Raw genomic sequence first — 16,288 nt, 5'->3', positions numbered from 1 at the left:
TAATGCTCTGTGCAAACAACTTACTGGGTGGCACATTAGCAGTACATTTATGGTCCCCTATGGCAGGGTAGGATAGAGAGATAAGGTAGAGTTTTGTGTTATGAACTAGAGGGGCCACTACACTGATCATCGATCCCTCATCTTTGGCTTATTCACTGTACACGTCGAGAGGGAAAAATCTGAATAGGTGTAAAATAAATCTGTTATGGGAAACCATTAAATATATGCTGGAATCACTTCACTTCACATGGTTATAAAATGAAATGTGGCACATGGCAAGAATGGATTTTCCATCACTAGGCTGGGACAGAAGAACTTGGGAAAAAAGAAGGAGTGAAGTACTAAGAGATTTCTGAGTGGGTGAAGGAAAACAACACACCTTGTGTGTTTGGTTTGCAACGCAATAGAAACATTGTAAATGCTGCATTTATTGAAGCAGATGTACATTGCACAGCCAGCACTGCAGTCACACATTAACTTATAGGGCACTTAAGTCATAATCATCACCTAATAAATACAGCAAATCAAGGGAGTAAGCCAAAAAATAGCCCCTACTTTGAACCATTCTTTTAATAACCCTAAATAAACAAAGTACAGAAAGTAGGTGAGCAGCATGCTTCTCCTGAGAATAGCTGCCTTATATGTATCTATACTTTCATTCTAATCCACCCATCGCCTCCATGATTAAGCTTTGCTTTCTCTCATTCAGTCTTACACCAAAAGTATCAATCCATTATCCATCCATTCAATATCCATGTGTTCTTCAAACCATCTTTTCACCCATCTATCCCTTTACTCGCCCACACACCCTTTCAGCCACCCAACCTCTCATTCATGTACCATTTCCTTTATTTTAACCTTCCATTCTTTCATGTTTCTCTCAAGCCATCAATGCTCATTATGTGAGTCTTTGGTGCATTCCTGATAGGAGAAACGAGAACAATAACTCAACCTGTCGGGTTGCACTCCACGGAATCCAGTTGTACAAAATAGTCCACCTCCAAATGTCACTAACACCCTGAATATGTTACACAGGGTGTTTGAGCCATTAGGTGAGGGAAAAATAGGAAGAGAGAAGAAGGGAAGGGAAGGGAAAGGAAGGGGTCTGCAGGGAAAGGGAAACCTGAAACGACAAATAATACCTTCATAAGCAACAACAATCACGTTATGGCTACTCTCATGAATTCTCGCTAAATGAACCCTGTTTACCTGTTTTAAAGTAAAACAACAAGGCTCTCTGATGTCAGCCTCTTTACCCTCTCTTCTTGCGACCATGAATTGCCTATGAGAAACGTAAACATAAGTATTAGGACATTCCCTGACTGCACGCTGCACAGGTCTGAATATGATCCTCATCCCCTAGGACATACCGCAGCATATAAATGAAGGAGTGAAGTATCTATGAATTGTAGCATCATTCATTACATAAACACAAAGTAATTTCCTTGCTCCTGGACGGAGAAATAAAGGATACGGTAGTGTGTAGGAGGCAAGAACCACAACACTCCGCTCCTGTTGATTAGGCTTGCCCTGAACCGAACACCAAGTACAGAGCATAAACAAAACGTGAAGTTGTGGCCACTAACACGTTCTGATTCCTTTCCACAGATTAATCCTACTGAAAATCCAAATTAGAAAACGGTAGCGCGTAGTTAAGGCCACCACAGTGCTCCGCTTTCTCTCCTTCCTCATTAAGATCACAATAGTCAATAAACACGGCAGCGCGTAGTTGCAACCACCACTACGCTCCGCGTTAACAGTAATGAGCCAAAACAACCACCGGATACTCCAGAGATATCCCGAATAGCCAAAATGTCGATAAGGAACAGAATAGAACCTTTCCAAGTCAGTTCAAAACAATACAAAAGAAAAACGGACACTCGTAGCAATCTGCTAACGTGCTCTGAAACGTCTCTATGGGCAAATGTCAGGAATCCTTTCGGAAGTGCGGCGGAAAGGCAGCGCACGCCGAAACAGACGAAAAACCAAGAATCCTACCTTAGATTCTGAACAGAAGTTCGATGAGATTTTGCCTCGATCGGCAAACAGGAAACACGGCGTGACGAGGTCCTCTCTCACGCCAGAAGCAGCAAGACTCCAAACCAGAATAACAGGCAACGGAAGGTGCGCCCTGACCCCTAAAGTACTTCCTGCAGTATCGGTAAGGAATCATGGGAAGTGTAGTTCTCATTCAATGTAGGCGCAGTGTGGGCAAGGTCCTGACACAACCACCGCTGCAGCCGGTAAAGCTGGTGGGGAGTTCACCGTCACGTGTTGATGACGCCCTGGCACTAGCTAATGAGTATAGTAATTGCAAGAAATTATGTGAACCAAATGGTGCTGTTCGTGTGCGATTTAGAATGCAAGAATGCACTCAGCATTCCTAATGAAATGCGAATAGCAGGCCAGTAAACTCCACCCACAAGCAGAATTCTGTGTAGCGTGGCGGAATCTTTTTGCGACTCTGTGGAGTTTTGCGTAGCACAACTCCATGAACTCCACCCAGGTCTAGAAATCACTACCAGGTCTCAAATCACAAGGGAGTCATGGAGTCTTTTGATTAGCTCTCAAACTATCTCAGAAGCATACACAAGAAGATAATGGATGGAGCGCCAGAACTTGTGTTTGCTTTGTTCGCCTTATGTTGGCAGGGTATGCCCAGACATGGGTCCCTTGCTCACTTTGACACTAGATTCTAGGGGGCAGATTTATGTCGGACTTGCGCCACGTTTACGCCGCCGTTGCGTCACGCAACGGCGCGATAACATGACGCATCCCTGCGACCTATTTACAACGTGACGCATCTAGGCAGATGCGTCACGTTGTAAAGCCCTGCGCCACATGAAACCTGCGTCAGGTTTCATGTGGGCGTTCTGTCGCAGGGTGGGCGTTCCCTCATAGGAAAGCCCCGTAAAACTGACGCAGTGAAATCTACAAGATTTCACTGAGTCAGTTTTACGATGCTGCTGGGTCAAATCCTTACGCCTGCTTGAAGCAGGCGTAAGGAGTGACGCACCACGTTATGTATGGGTGGCCTCTGTACATTGCAGGAGTTGCGTCGCACTTGCGACGCTACTCCAGCAATGCGCCGCCCGTACACCACAAGATGCGTCACGCATCTGCCCTTCCTTGCACCATGGTGCGCCGCATTGTAAATGCGGCGCATCTGTGGTGCCGCAAGGAGGGAATTGCGTGACGCATCAGTTCTGGCGCATCCCTGCTGATTTGCAGAGATGCGCCAGAACTCATAAATCTGCCCCAAGCTACCCTGACTGATGAGGCTTATTACCCCGAAACTGGTCCCAGTTTGCTTGTTTCCAGTTCAGGGAAGACCTGGCTTTGCAGTTTGGACTGGACTGTTTCCATGAGGCACAGGGTCAAACTGATTTGCATATAGCTGGGGCTGAAATGAGGTGGCAAAGTGAGTTAAAGAACGATGATGGATTCAACCAATATCTGTGACTGGGGGTGAGAGTCTGAAAAGTTTCAGTGCTCCGTCCATCATCTCCTTGTGTTTGCTTTCTTTGCCCTAAGTTTGAAGGGTATGCCAGACGTGGGTCCATTGCTCATTTTTCCACTGAATTTAGGCTAGCCAGGCTAATGAGGGGTGTTACACAAAAATCGGTCCCAGGATGCTTATTTCTGGTTCAGGGAAGAGCCAGTTCAAGCTGAACTGTTTCCATGGAATGTATGACGTTACAACAGATACATTCACAATGCATGTATGTATATGTATGTATGTATGTATTTTAATGCTTATTAAGCGCAAACTGTCACCCCGAGGGTATCCTGGCGCTGAGATCAGATTCAGCCAAATGGAATAAACTTATTCTGCTCTTAGAAAAAGATAAGTTTTGAAATCCTTTTTAAACGAAGTCAGATCTTGTCTGCTCCTAAGTATCAAAGGAAGCGTGTTCCACATTGTGGCGGCAGTGAAACTGAAAGCACGGCCGCCCATTCTCACTATATTTATCCTCGGGATTCTTACTAGAAACGCCGAGGCGGATCTCAACGGTCTGGCAGCCTGGTACCAAAGAAAAAGATTTTGCAAAGGTATTGGTCCTCGACCATGCAAGGCTCCAAAGGTCGGGCATAAGGCCTTATAGCAGATCCTCTGCTGGACTGGCAGCCAGTGTAGGACTGCCAGGGCTCCAGAGGAAGAAGCCGATCGAGGAAGGGATAGAGCCAGTTTGGCCGCCATATTTTGGATCCTTTGTAATTTAAGGATCAGGGTCTTTGGGGCTCCCAGAAGTAGTGCGTTGCAGTAGTCTAACCTACTGAGAATGGTACTACGCACTACTTCTGTTCTAGCTTCCCGAGGGAGAAGCGGCAGTATCTTCCGAAGGACGCGGAGCAGACCCATGCACGTCCCTACAGTCCTGTTCACTGAGACGTCCAGTTGTAAATTGGATTCAAATATTACTCCCAGGTTGCGGGCCGATGCTGCCGCCTCCCCCGAACCTGGTATGGAGATAGGCCAAAATTCTTCCGGCAAAGGGCGGGGGAGTCGGTCTAAGGAGCAGTGCAATATCTCCTGCATGCCATCACAACGCAACTTATACACCGCAGAATCCATTACAGCGCATGCTATTACAACGCATGCCATTACAACGTAGATGCTATTATAACGCATACCATTACAACATAAGTATACGTAAGTATTTCATTGTATTAATATTCATTTAATTTTAATATTATTTCAAAATGTTTGAATAATTTATTTAAATATATTTTTTTTAATGTTAATTAATATAGTTTAATGTACTATTCTAACTCCTGGTGGGGTGTAATAGTAGTGTAAGTGTTGGATAGTGTAGGGGTAAAAATTACTATTCTAACTCGAAGGTGGTATAATAGTAGGGTAAGTGTTGGATAGAGTAGGGTTTAAAATTACTATTCTAACTCCAGGGGGGTGTATTAGTAGGGTAAGTGTTGGATAGTGTAGGGGTTCAAATTACTATTCTAACTCCATGGGGGTGTAATAGTAGGGTAAGTGTTGGATAGTGTAAGGGTTAAAATTACTATTCTAACTCCAGGGGGGTGTAATAGTAGGGTAAGTGTTGGGTAGTGTAGGGGTTAAAATTACTATTCTAACTCCAGGGGGTTTAATTAAAATTAATTAAATTAAAATTGAATGTAATTAAAATATTAAAATATATTTATGTAAATTCAATTAAAATTTTAAAAATATTAAATGTAATTAGAATATTCTAAGTATTTTTAGTAAATTAATTAAAAAGTAAAATTAAATGTAATTAAAATATAAAAATATTTTAATTTAATTGATATTTAAAATAAAATTAAAATAAATTAAAATTAAAAATAATTATACTAATTACATTAATTTAAGAACATTAAATTAAAATTAAATTAATATTATTTATATTAAGTACTTACCAATACTTACGTTGTAATGGCATGCGTTGTAATAGCATCTGCGTTGTATTGGCATGCGTTGTATTGGCATGCGTTGTAATGGATCTTGCGTTGTAAAAGTTTTGTTGTAATGGTAGTGCGTTGTGAAAGTTGCGTTGTGATGGTTGTTTCTTGTTTCCATGAGGCACAGAGTCAAGACTGATTTGCATATAGCTAGTTCTGACCTGAGGTGGTGAAGCGAGCTAAAGAACGATGATTGATTCAACCTAGATCTGTGACTGGGGGCGAGTGTCTGAAAAGTTTCAGCGCTCTGTCCATCATCTCCTTGTGTTTGCTTGGAAGCATGACTCCAGCCCAGTCAATTTCTCTTGGTACTACCTGACGCCACAATATCTTTGGGAGTGATTAGGTGAGGAGAGGGCAGTTGGCATGACAAGATAAGGATTAGGAAGGGAGCAGTGACGAATGGGGTATAATGCAGGGGAGCCTCTCAGGTCTAGTGAGCATTGGAATGAGTCACACCAGGCACGCCAGGTCTAACACAAAAAGTGTTGTAAATTCCATACCTCCCTGGAAATGAGGCACAATGACTGGTGCACATTGATATGGGTTGCAACAGGCAATTCTGATCACACAAAATGAAGTTACAAATTCTGTATCCCTGAGGTTGCACCAGACCAGCTAAGTCATATTCACAAGTGCAAGTTCAACAGAGCCATATGAGGTAGAATGAGATACTACGAGAGGTACACACCGACCTCTGAGGGTCGCACCCTTTGAATTGGACACCGCAAGTAATGAGCATGCAGTCATCATGCTGCATGACATAGATGCGTCTTGAATGACGAAATGGGCCATGCGAGGTCCTGTAACTGGTAAATCTGCTCACCACCAACAAGACAGGAACAAGATGCCTTAAATACAGGAAAGGTTTCTGGGGTTCTGCACTAGACAATCCTGTCTCCATGCACAGTTCTTAGTCTAGGGCCCACACCTCACTTGCCATTGGGATTCAGCAGATGAAGTAGGCACATGTGAGGGCACCGCTCCCCAGAAGACTCAGGCAGATGATGTAGGTCCCTCATGTGAGATTTTTGCTATCCTTGAAACCTCTGAGAGAACAAGAGGCCCGCTGACAACTCTTGGAGAGCACACTTTAAAGAGCCACACTTCTGCAGATCTTCAGCCCAGGCAAGCTTCTATTTGTATAGTTTTCTTCCATGTGCATGACAGTTTCCTCTGACAGCGTGCACCACTCAGTCTGGGTTCTCTGTTCCGACATCCCTGCAAGCGTATGTCTACTTTGCTGAAGTATGGCACCAGAAGTAATACAGAAGTCTGACTTTGAAGTTGGGGTGAGTCTGGGCTCTCCCTTTGAACCACAGATGTCTCCCCTAAATTTCAATGATTCAGAAAAGGGGGTGGTGATGAACAGAGTGCCTGAATTAAGCAGACCACTCTTACCCAGTCCAAAGATCAGGGCTTGATCCATCACCGTTTTTTAGCTCACTGCACCATCCCAGCTCAGAACCTGGCTATATGCAAATTAGTCTGTTCCTGTCCCAGTGCATGATGGGAACAGGGCAAACCAAACTACCAAGCCAATTCTTATACTGGGAAGGAAACAAGCTTCCGGGGACCGGTTTCTGCCATTTCAGGCGTCGTCGGCCCGGCTTGCTTGAATCCTGATGGTGCAATGAGCAAGGGACTCACATCTGAGTATACCCTTCCACGCTTATGGTGGACAAAATGATTCAGAAAAGGGGGTGGTGATGAACAGAGTGCCTGAATTAAGCAGACCACTCTTGCCCAGTCCAAAGATCAGGGCTTGATCCATCACCGTTTTTTAGCTCACTGCACCATCCCAGCTCAGAACTTGGCTATATGCAAATTAGTCTGTTCCTGTCCCAGTGCATGATGGGAACAGGGCAAACCAAACTACCAAGCCAATTATTATACTGGGAAGGAAACAAGCTTCCAGGGACCGGTTTCTGCCATTTCAGGCGTCGTCGGCCCGGCTTGCTTGAATCCTGATGGTGCAATGAGCAAGGGACTCACATCTGAGTATACCCTTCCACGCTTATGGTGGACAAAATGATTCAGAAAAGGGGGTGGTGATGAACAGAGTGCCTGAATTAAGAAGACCACTCTTACTCAGTCCAAAGATCAGGGCTTGATCCATCACCGTTTTTTAGCTCACTGCAGCATCCCAGCTCAGAACTTGGCTATATGCAAATTAGTCTGTTCCTGTCCCAGTGCATGATGGGAACAGGGCAAACCAAACTACCAAGCCAATTCTTATACTGGGAAGGAAACAAGCTTCCGGGGACCGGTTTCTGCCATTTCAGGCGTCGTCGGCCCGGCTTGCTTGAATCCTGATGGTGCAATGAGCAAGGGACTCACATCTGAGTATACCCTTCCACGCTTATGGTGGACAAAATGATTCAGAAAAGGGGGTGGTGATGAACAGAGTGCCTGAATTAAGCAGACCACTCTTACCCAGTCCAAAGATCAGGGCTTGATCCATCACCGTTTTTTAGCTCACTGCACCATCCCAGCTCAGAACTTGGCTATATGCAAATTAGTCTGTTCCTGTCCCAGTGCATGATGGGAACAGGGCAATGCACACCATCCTGCGATGGCAGACAAGACACCTAGGCCTACTGGCATAAATGTAAGTGTACACCCATAAACCTGGGCCCACAGCCAACACCCATTGATGCACACATGCCCACACAGGTCTTTGATGGCAAAACAAACAAGATGATGGACGGGATGTTGCACACTGGCAAAACAGTCACATATCTGGTTTTAATCCATCGTTATTTTGCTCACCAAGCCACCCCAGTTCAGACATGGCCATATGCAAATCAGTCTGGACCGGAATCAAGCATCCTAGGACCGGTTTCTGGCTATCAGCCGTCTTCAGCCAGGATAGCTTGACTCCAGTGGCATAGTGAGCACGGGACCCACGTCTGGGCATACTCTTCCCACATAGGGTGAACAGCAAAACAAACAAGATGATGGACGGAATGTTGCACAATGGCAAAACATTCACCTCCAGTCACAGATCTGGGTTTAATCCATCATTATTTTGCTCACCAAGCCACCCCAGTTCAGACATGGCCATATGCAAATTCGTCTAGACCCAGTGCCTCATGGGAACAGTCCAGCCCGAACTGCCAAGCCATGTCTTCCCTGGACCGGAATCAAGCATCCTAGAACCGGTTTCTGGCTATCAGCCGTCTTCAGCCAGGAAAGCTTGACTCCCGTGGCGTAGTGAGCACGGGACCCACGTCTGGGCATACCCTTCCCACATAGGGTGAACAGCAAAACAAACAAGATGATGGACGGAATGTTGCAAAATGGCAAAATATTCACCTCCATTCACAGATCTGGGTTGAATCCATTGTTATTTTGCTCACCAAGCCACCCCAGTTCAGACATGGCAATATGCAAATCAGTCTTGACCCTGTGCCTCATGGGAACAGTCCAGCCCGAACTGCCAATCCATGTCTTCCCTGGACCGGAATCAAGTATCCTAGGACCGGTTTCTGGCTATCAGCCGTCTTCAGCCAGAATAGCTTGACTCCAGTGGCGTAGTGAGCACGGGACCCACGTCTGGGCATACCCTTCCCATATCGGGTGAACAGCAAAACAAACAAGATGTTGGACAGAATGTTGCACAATGGCAAAACATTCACCCCCAGCCACAGATCTGGGTTTAATCCATCGTTATTTTGATCTCCAAGCCACCCCAGTTCAGACATGGCCTTATGCAAATCAGTCTTGACCCTTTGCCTCATGGGAATAGTCCAGCCCGAACTGCCAAGCCATGTCTTCCCTGGACCGAGATCAAGCATCCTAGGACTGGTTTCTGGCAATCAGCCGTCTTCAGCCAGGATAGCTTGACTCCAGTGGCGTAGTGAGCACGGGTCCCACGTCTGGGCATACCCTTCCCACATAGGGTGAACAGCAAAACAAACAAGATGATGGACGGAATGTTGCAGAATGGCAAAACATTCTCCCCCAGTTACAGATCTGGGATTACTCGATAGTTATTTTGCTCACCAAGCCACCCCAGTTCAGACATGGCCATATGCAAATCAATCTTGACCCTGTGCCTCATGGGAACAGTCCAGCCCGAACTGCCAAGCCATGTCTTCCTTGGACGGGAATCAAGCATCCTAGGACCGGTTTCTGGCTATCAGCCGTCTTCAGCCAGGATAGCTTGACTCCAGTGGCGTAGTGAGCACGGGACCCACGTCTGGGCATACCCTTCCCACATAGGGTGAATAGCAAAACAAACAAAATGATGGACGGAATGTTGCACAGTGGCAAAACATTTGCCTACCATCACAGATCTGGGTTTAGTCCATCGTTATTTTGCTCACCAAGCCACCCCAGTTCAGACATGGCAATATGCAAATTAGTCTTGACCCTGTGCCTCATAAGAATAATATCCACATTTGTAAAGCGCACAATCACCCGTTAGGGTCTCTAGGCGCTAGGGGCCGTCGGGAAGATTAAGCAAGCTATTACCCAGAGTCACATGGTACTGGGCTAATCTGCCGCCGGTGCCGGGGATCGAACCGTGATCCCCATATTCCGGAGTCAGTCGCCCTGGCCGCGGCAGAACAGTCCAGCCCGAACTGCCAAGCCATGTCTTCCCTGGACCGGAATCAAGCATCCTAGGACCGGTTTCTGGTTATCAGCCGTCTTCAGCCAGGATAGCTTGACTCCAGTGGCATAGTGAGCACGGGACCCACGTCTGGGCATACTCTTCCCACATAGGGTGAACAGCAAAACAAACAAGATGATGGACGGAATGTTGCACAATGGCAAAATATTCACCTCCAGTCACAGATCTGGGTTTAATCCATCATTATTTTGCTCACCAAGCCACCCCAGTTCAGACATGGCCATATGCAAATTCGTCTAGACCCAGTGCCTCATAGGAACAGTCCAGCCCGAACTGTAATGGCAAACGAGCCAACATCTCAGAACATTATTTTGGCGCCACTTCCCAACACGTGTAGGAAGGTGCTCACACTTTCGCAATGACTTTATGGTGAGGAAGTGACCTTGTCCCCTAGGGCTACACAAGAGCATTGGAAATATCCCCGGAGTGGCGCGGGCAAGATGGCGGCCGTGACAAGCGGCTGAGCGGCAGCACTGGACACAGCGCAGATATGAAGTGATTGTTATTTGATGTAACCTCGACATCCAGGCTCTCTTTTTTTCATGCCAGTATCTTTGGAATACTAAAGGAAAGAAGGGCTACGAAATTTTGAGGCTACATGGCCTGCCAGATACACGGTGCATTATATCAGCAGAGTGCGGCGGAGACATACAGCCATCGCATCGATACAGACATCCAGCTATAAACAGCTGTAAAGCAGCGGGAAAGTAAAAGCGGCGTAGCGACATAGCGGCGGCCAAAGCGCCTGGTGTTTACCTCCCTGAACTCGATGGAACTGTAATGCTTCTCAGCGGTCTTCACAGCAGGCTGCCCCGCACGGGTCTGCAGTGGCTCCTGGCTACAGCTTCGCTTAGAGTCGGGCTGGCTCACAGCAGCCCCAGCAGAGCTCGCGGAGTTCGCGGAGCCTGGAGCCGGGGCCAAACAAAGCCGGCGAGACCTGGGAAGCGGAGCGGAAACGGCAGCAGTTCCAACAGACCCGACAGACCCGATAGACCCGACAGGCCGGCGCAAGGAGGCGGAGAGGTTCGGTGCTGCAGGGGTCCAGTCAAGGTGAGGCAGAGGATCTCTCTGCTCATAGTATTTGCCCAATCTATGGCTCCTAAAAACAACACTGGGGGCAAGTCAAAAAAGAAAGGCATGGCTGATGCTGTCTCTGTGTCTGGCAACACAGATAGCACCTTAAGCATGGACTCTGTGGCAAACACCGGGATGGAGGGAGCAGCATCAGAAGCTGGATCAGGGCGGGCAAAGCTGCAACCGCCCACAGGGCAGAACACCCCTAAGGAGATGCGCCCTCCCTCAGTTAGAACCCGACAAACTACAGCCACTGCGACTGTTAGTGTGGTGGAAATGCTGAATCGTAATGAAAAGAAAAAAAACTGAAGGATATTGAACCAGCCTCAGTAGCCGCGGCTTCTGGGTTACCGGGGTCATCTGTACTACCTGTACTACCTGTGTTACCTGTGTTGCTCGAGTTGCTCGCTCCACCAATACCGGCCATTACTCCAGTAGAGGATCCTGGCATAGATCCAGCATTGCAACCAGTAGCACAATCAGTCCCAAATCTGCAGCAGTTACAGCAGTTTCATCCGCAGACACGGCTCCCTCAGTCATGTCAGGAGGGGGAAGCCAGGGATGACGTCGCAGGCAGGGACAGGATTCTGATGACACAATCAGAGTCTCTAGTTGCTGTATTGGGGGCTGACGATATCGGTGTTGCCAATAACAGTGAGGTCACCACCCCACTACCCTCACAAGATGCGATGAACCCTCCAACAGAAGTGACAGTAGTTCCACCAACTAATAGTGAGGGCGATCAAGGAGGCTCAACAACAGCTGAAATATTCAAAGAGAGCACCATCTCTACCACGGCCCCAGAGGTACATAGGGGCCTACTCGCCAATTCTAAAGCTAATACAATTTACCCCGGGGTCACTCATGGTGAGAGGGAAAAGGAAAAGACCCCCAGCGAGTGCTTCTTCTCTGTCACAGAGGAGGCCAACTGGTCAGAGGAGGATGACGAGCCACATAGCTCAGATATTGATGGTAGTAATCCGGAAACAGAGAGCGATAGTGAGGCAGGGTTACCATCATCTATTATCAAAAATGTGCCCCCTCAAAAGGACCACACAGCACTAACTTGGGATCACTCTCCTACAACATCTCTTCAAGGGAACTCTAACCCAGCCATGGGTAATGCAAGGCACAATGAGACTACGCAGTTGTCAATGATGGCGATGATGGAATCAATTCACCAAGGGATAACTGCACACAGAGAAGAAACCCGGTCAGACAGCCTTAAATCCCAAGCTGCGATAAGAAAGATGAAAGCAGTGGTTAGAAAGCTTTCAAAAGCCTGGGTAAGTGTTGGAGACAGGGTCTCAAATCTAGAGGAGAGGGTAGTCGCCACCGAAGCTGAGGCGGCTGCAGCCATAAATAAAGTGGAAACGCTGGGAGCTCAAGCAATTGACGTCCAGTGGAAGCTGGAGGACTTAGAGAACAGGCAAAGAAGGAACAATCTTAGGGTCCTGGGTATTCCGGAAGGGGCTGAGGGTCAGGATGTCAAAATGTTCATTGTTAGAACATTTGAGAAAGCCTTTCCAGACATCGCCGGTTGGAACTGGACCCCTGAAATCCAGAGAGCACATAGGACACCCTTCAGACTGAGAAAAAACGCCAGAGAAGGTGATAAGCCTAGAGCAATTTTAATCTACATAGGCAATTTTCTTCTTCGTCAGTCCATATCAGAGAAAGCCCGGCCAGACTCCAAAAGAACCTTTGAAGGAGGGTCCTTCTTTGTTAGGCCGGATTTCTGCCACTCCACCGTAGAACGACGATGGAGATTAAGACAATTAATCAAACCTTTCCAGGACAAAAGAGTGCAGGTTTATCTCATCAATCCTGCTCAGTTAAAGATAATTCACCTAGGCAAGACCATATATTTTTCCTCGGAAATCAAGGCTCAGGAGTTTCTAGACTCTCTATAATATGTTACATTACTCATATAAGCCAACAAAGGCTAAGGTCCTAATTTCTGTTACTGGCTGAAGTCTAAGGTTTAGCTTAGTTTAAGTTTAAGTTTGAATCACACAGAGGAAAGTGTGTCACGTTATGGAGATTTGTGGGTACACATAAGGTCGAGGTTGAAGTTGGATTTATTGATCGCACTGTGTCCGTTGCCGGGCCGCACCCATCACACGCACAGACTCAGTCTGCGCGCCTCACCTGGGAGTGAGTTGGGGTCAGGGGGGTGGGGAGGGAGGGGACTCTTGAGGGAGGGGGGGAAGGGGGAAAAAGAAGCAAAAAGAAAGTTCATGCAATAAACATGTTTATTGATATATCTGAGATGTTGAAAGTGGTTATACTTGTCGTTGCTAGATTCAGGATAAAATGTGACTGGTTAGTATGTTGGCTTGTTTCTCTTCAGGGGTATGTCAAGGATTAAGATAATCAGCCTCAATATAGGAGGGCTGAACGATTGGAAAAAGAGGGAAAAGTTTGAGGAGTATGTTAAACTAATCAGGGCCGACATTGTGTGTATACAAGAGACTCACCTACCATGGAAAAAGAAACATTGGTTGAACATAAGGGGGTATGAAATCTTGTCTTGTTCCTCACAGACCTCAACTGTAAGGGGGGTAGCCATTATAGGCCGGGTAGGATTGGGGGGGGCTAAAAAATCAAAAGCTGATCCGTTGGGTAGATGGGCAATATGTGAATTGAAACTAGGCATCACTCTATGCTCAGTGTATGGTTCTAATTTGGACGACCCAGGGGTGATGGATTACATCGAGCGGGAGCTCATTAACTGGCCATCACCTATGGTATTTTGCGGTGATCTCAACATTTCAGCTGATTTTACAGGTAATACCCCATATAGTGGCCGCAAGCCCCGGGTATTTAGGGCTGTGTCCTCTATAATCCATTCTTATGGCCTGAAGGATGTCTGGGGTAACCAAAAGAAAGATGAACCTGGGTTTACATACTTTTCACATCCATTTAATAAATATACAAAATTGGATTATTTTTTAGTATCAGCCACACAACTTAGTAATGTCGAAATTTCAATGCTCCCAAAGCTAATATCGGATCACAATCCCCTTGTCTTGAATATGTCTGTTAGCAAACCAAGGGAAAAAATGAGACCATGGACCTTCGATAGAAAACTTCTAGTGGACAGCAACTATATAGCGCATATAAAGGGGTGGTCCCAATCTTTCTTTGACGCTAATAGATATAGCGCATCCCGCGGCATGGTCTGGGATAGCTTTAAGGCTGGTTTAAGAGGGGAGACAATTAGCTTTTCTGCACGGCTTTGGAAAAAAATGAAGGAAGATAGGGAGTGTCTCTTGGCTAAATTGGCGAAGGCAGAGGAGCAACATAGGAGAGACGTATACCACGGGATCCAGGGGTCTCAGAGCCTAGAAAGGTTAAATACTATAAAAGCAGATATCCAGCGGCAATTGGCAAAGAAGGCTGCAGCAGAATATCAGACCCATAGAGTTGGTATGTATGAAACAGGCGAGAATGCAGGCAGGGCTCTAGCGCTTCGGATAATACAAGCCACCTCCAAAAATATCATCACTGAAATTAAAGAAGGTGAGCAGACCTATAAAAAGCCAACAGAAATTTTAGAGGTCTTCAGGCGATTTTATCAGGATCTCTATAAGGAGGAGGCAGACACAGCCTACCCGGGCACAAACTGGCAGGATACAGGTATCAATCTGACGTCCAATGAGAGGGAATCCTTAGAAAAGGATATTACTATGGAGGAGCTTCTTCAGGCACTAAAAGATCTATCTGCAGGCAAGGCAGCAGGGCCTGATCTTATACCCCTGGAAGTCTATAAATGCCTGAGGGAAGAAACGGCCCCTCTCCTGCTAGACTTATTTAACGGGGTTATTAATACAGGTACTATACCAGAATCCTGGACTAAAACCAACATTGTGGTCTTTCACAAAAAGGGCAAACCCAAGGAAAGCCCAGGCTCTTATCGGCCTATATCGCTAATAAATAGCGATAACAAACTTTATGCTAAAATACTGGCTTCACGGATGGGGAGGATTATCGCGGGCCTCGTCTCTCCCTGGCAGCATGGTTTTATCCCCGGAAGGGGTACCACCGACCATATTAAAAGAGCCATAACTCTGTTTGATATGCATGCTGGGGGGGAGGGGGGATCGCGATGATCCTCCTCGACGCAGAGAAGGCGTTCGACCGGGTTAGGTGGAGCTTTCTCTGGAAAGTGATGGTCGGCAAAGGATTCGGCCCCCGATTTCTGCAGGCAATCAAGGCCATGTATTACAATCCAATAGCTAGTATTCAGTTAATGGGTGAGGGCTCCAACCTGATCCATATCTCAAGAGGGACGAGACAAGGGTGTCCGTGCTCACCTATCCTATTTGCACTGTATATCGATCCCCTGATTTGCCACATTATGAGCAATATCAACATAAAACCAATTGTCACCAATGGACTTGAAACCAAAATCCTCGCATACGCGGATGACATAGCTATCACCACTGTTGATCCTGCTAGTGCTATGAGGGAAATAATTAACATCACTTCTGATTTTGGGAGTGCTTCTGGATATAGACTTAATGTGGCAAAAACACAGGTATTATGTTCAAGTAAAACAGTCAAACTGGATGATAGATATGTGGATTCAGTAGTCTATCTAGGAATCACAATCAATGCCCAGACACAGGAAATTATTAAAGATAATTTCTCACCATTACTGGCGAAAATGAAACAGGATCTAAAAAGAATCGATACTCTTCATTTATCAATTATAGGCAGGGCCAATGTCATTAAAATGATAATGTTCCCAAAAATCTTATATAAGTTTAGGTCCATCCCCTTTAAAATAGATGATATATTGATCAGGGAAATGGAGGCAATTTTTATGAACTTTGTTTGGCAATACGGTAAGGTGAGGAGATCAATCAAATTTATATCTCTACCCCAGGAACAGGGTGGATTGGGTATACCTAATCTAAAATTATACCACTGGTCTTGTCTCCTCACAGATATGGCTATACTTTTCTTTCCTGCTGACATGATACACTGCCAGTGCGGTATTCCATCCATATATCAGTTAGCACTAGGGAGCGAAGCATATGGGGCATTGCTAAGGAACTATGATAAACGTTTCTTCAAGGCCTCAGGTTATAAAATACTGGAAGATATCCGGGCGGTATGGCTGGCAAT

This window comes from Lissotriton helveticus, chromosome 1_1 (genome assembly GCF_964261635.1).
Source record: "Lissotriton helveticus chromosome 1_1, aLisHel1.1, whole genome shotgun sequence".
NCBI lineage: Eukaryota > Metazoa > Chordata > Amphibia > Caudata > Salamandridae > Lissotriton > Lissotriton helveticus.
The sequence above is the reverse complement of the archived record's forward strand: the minus strand, read 5'-3'. Positions refer to the sequence as shown.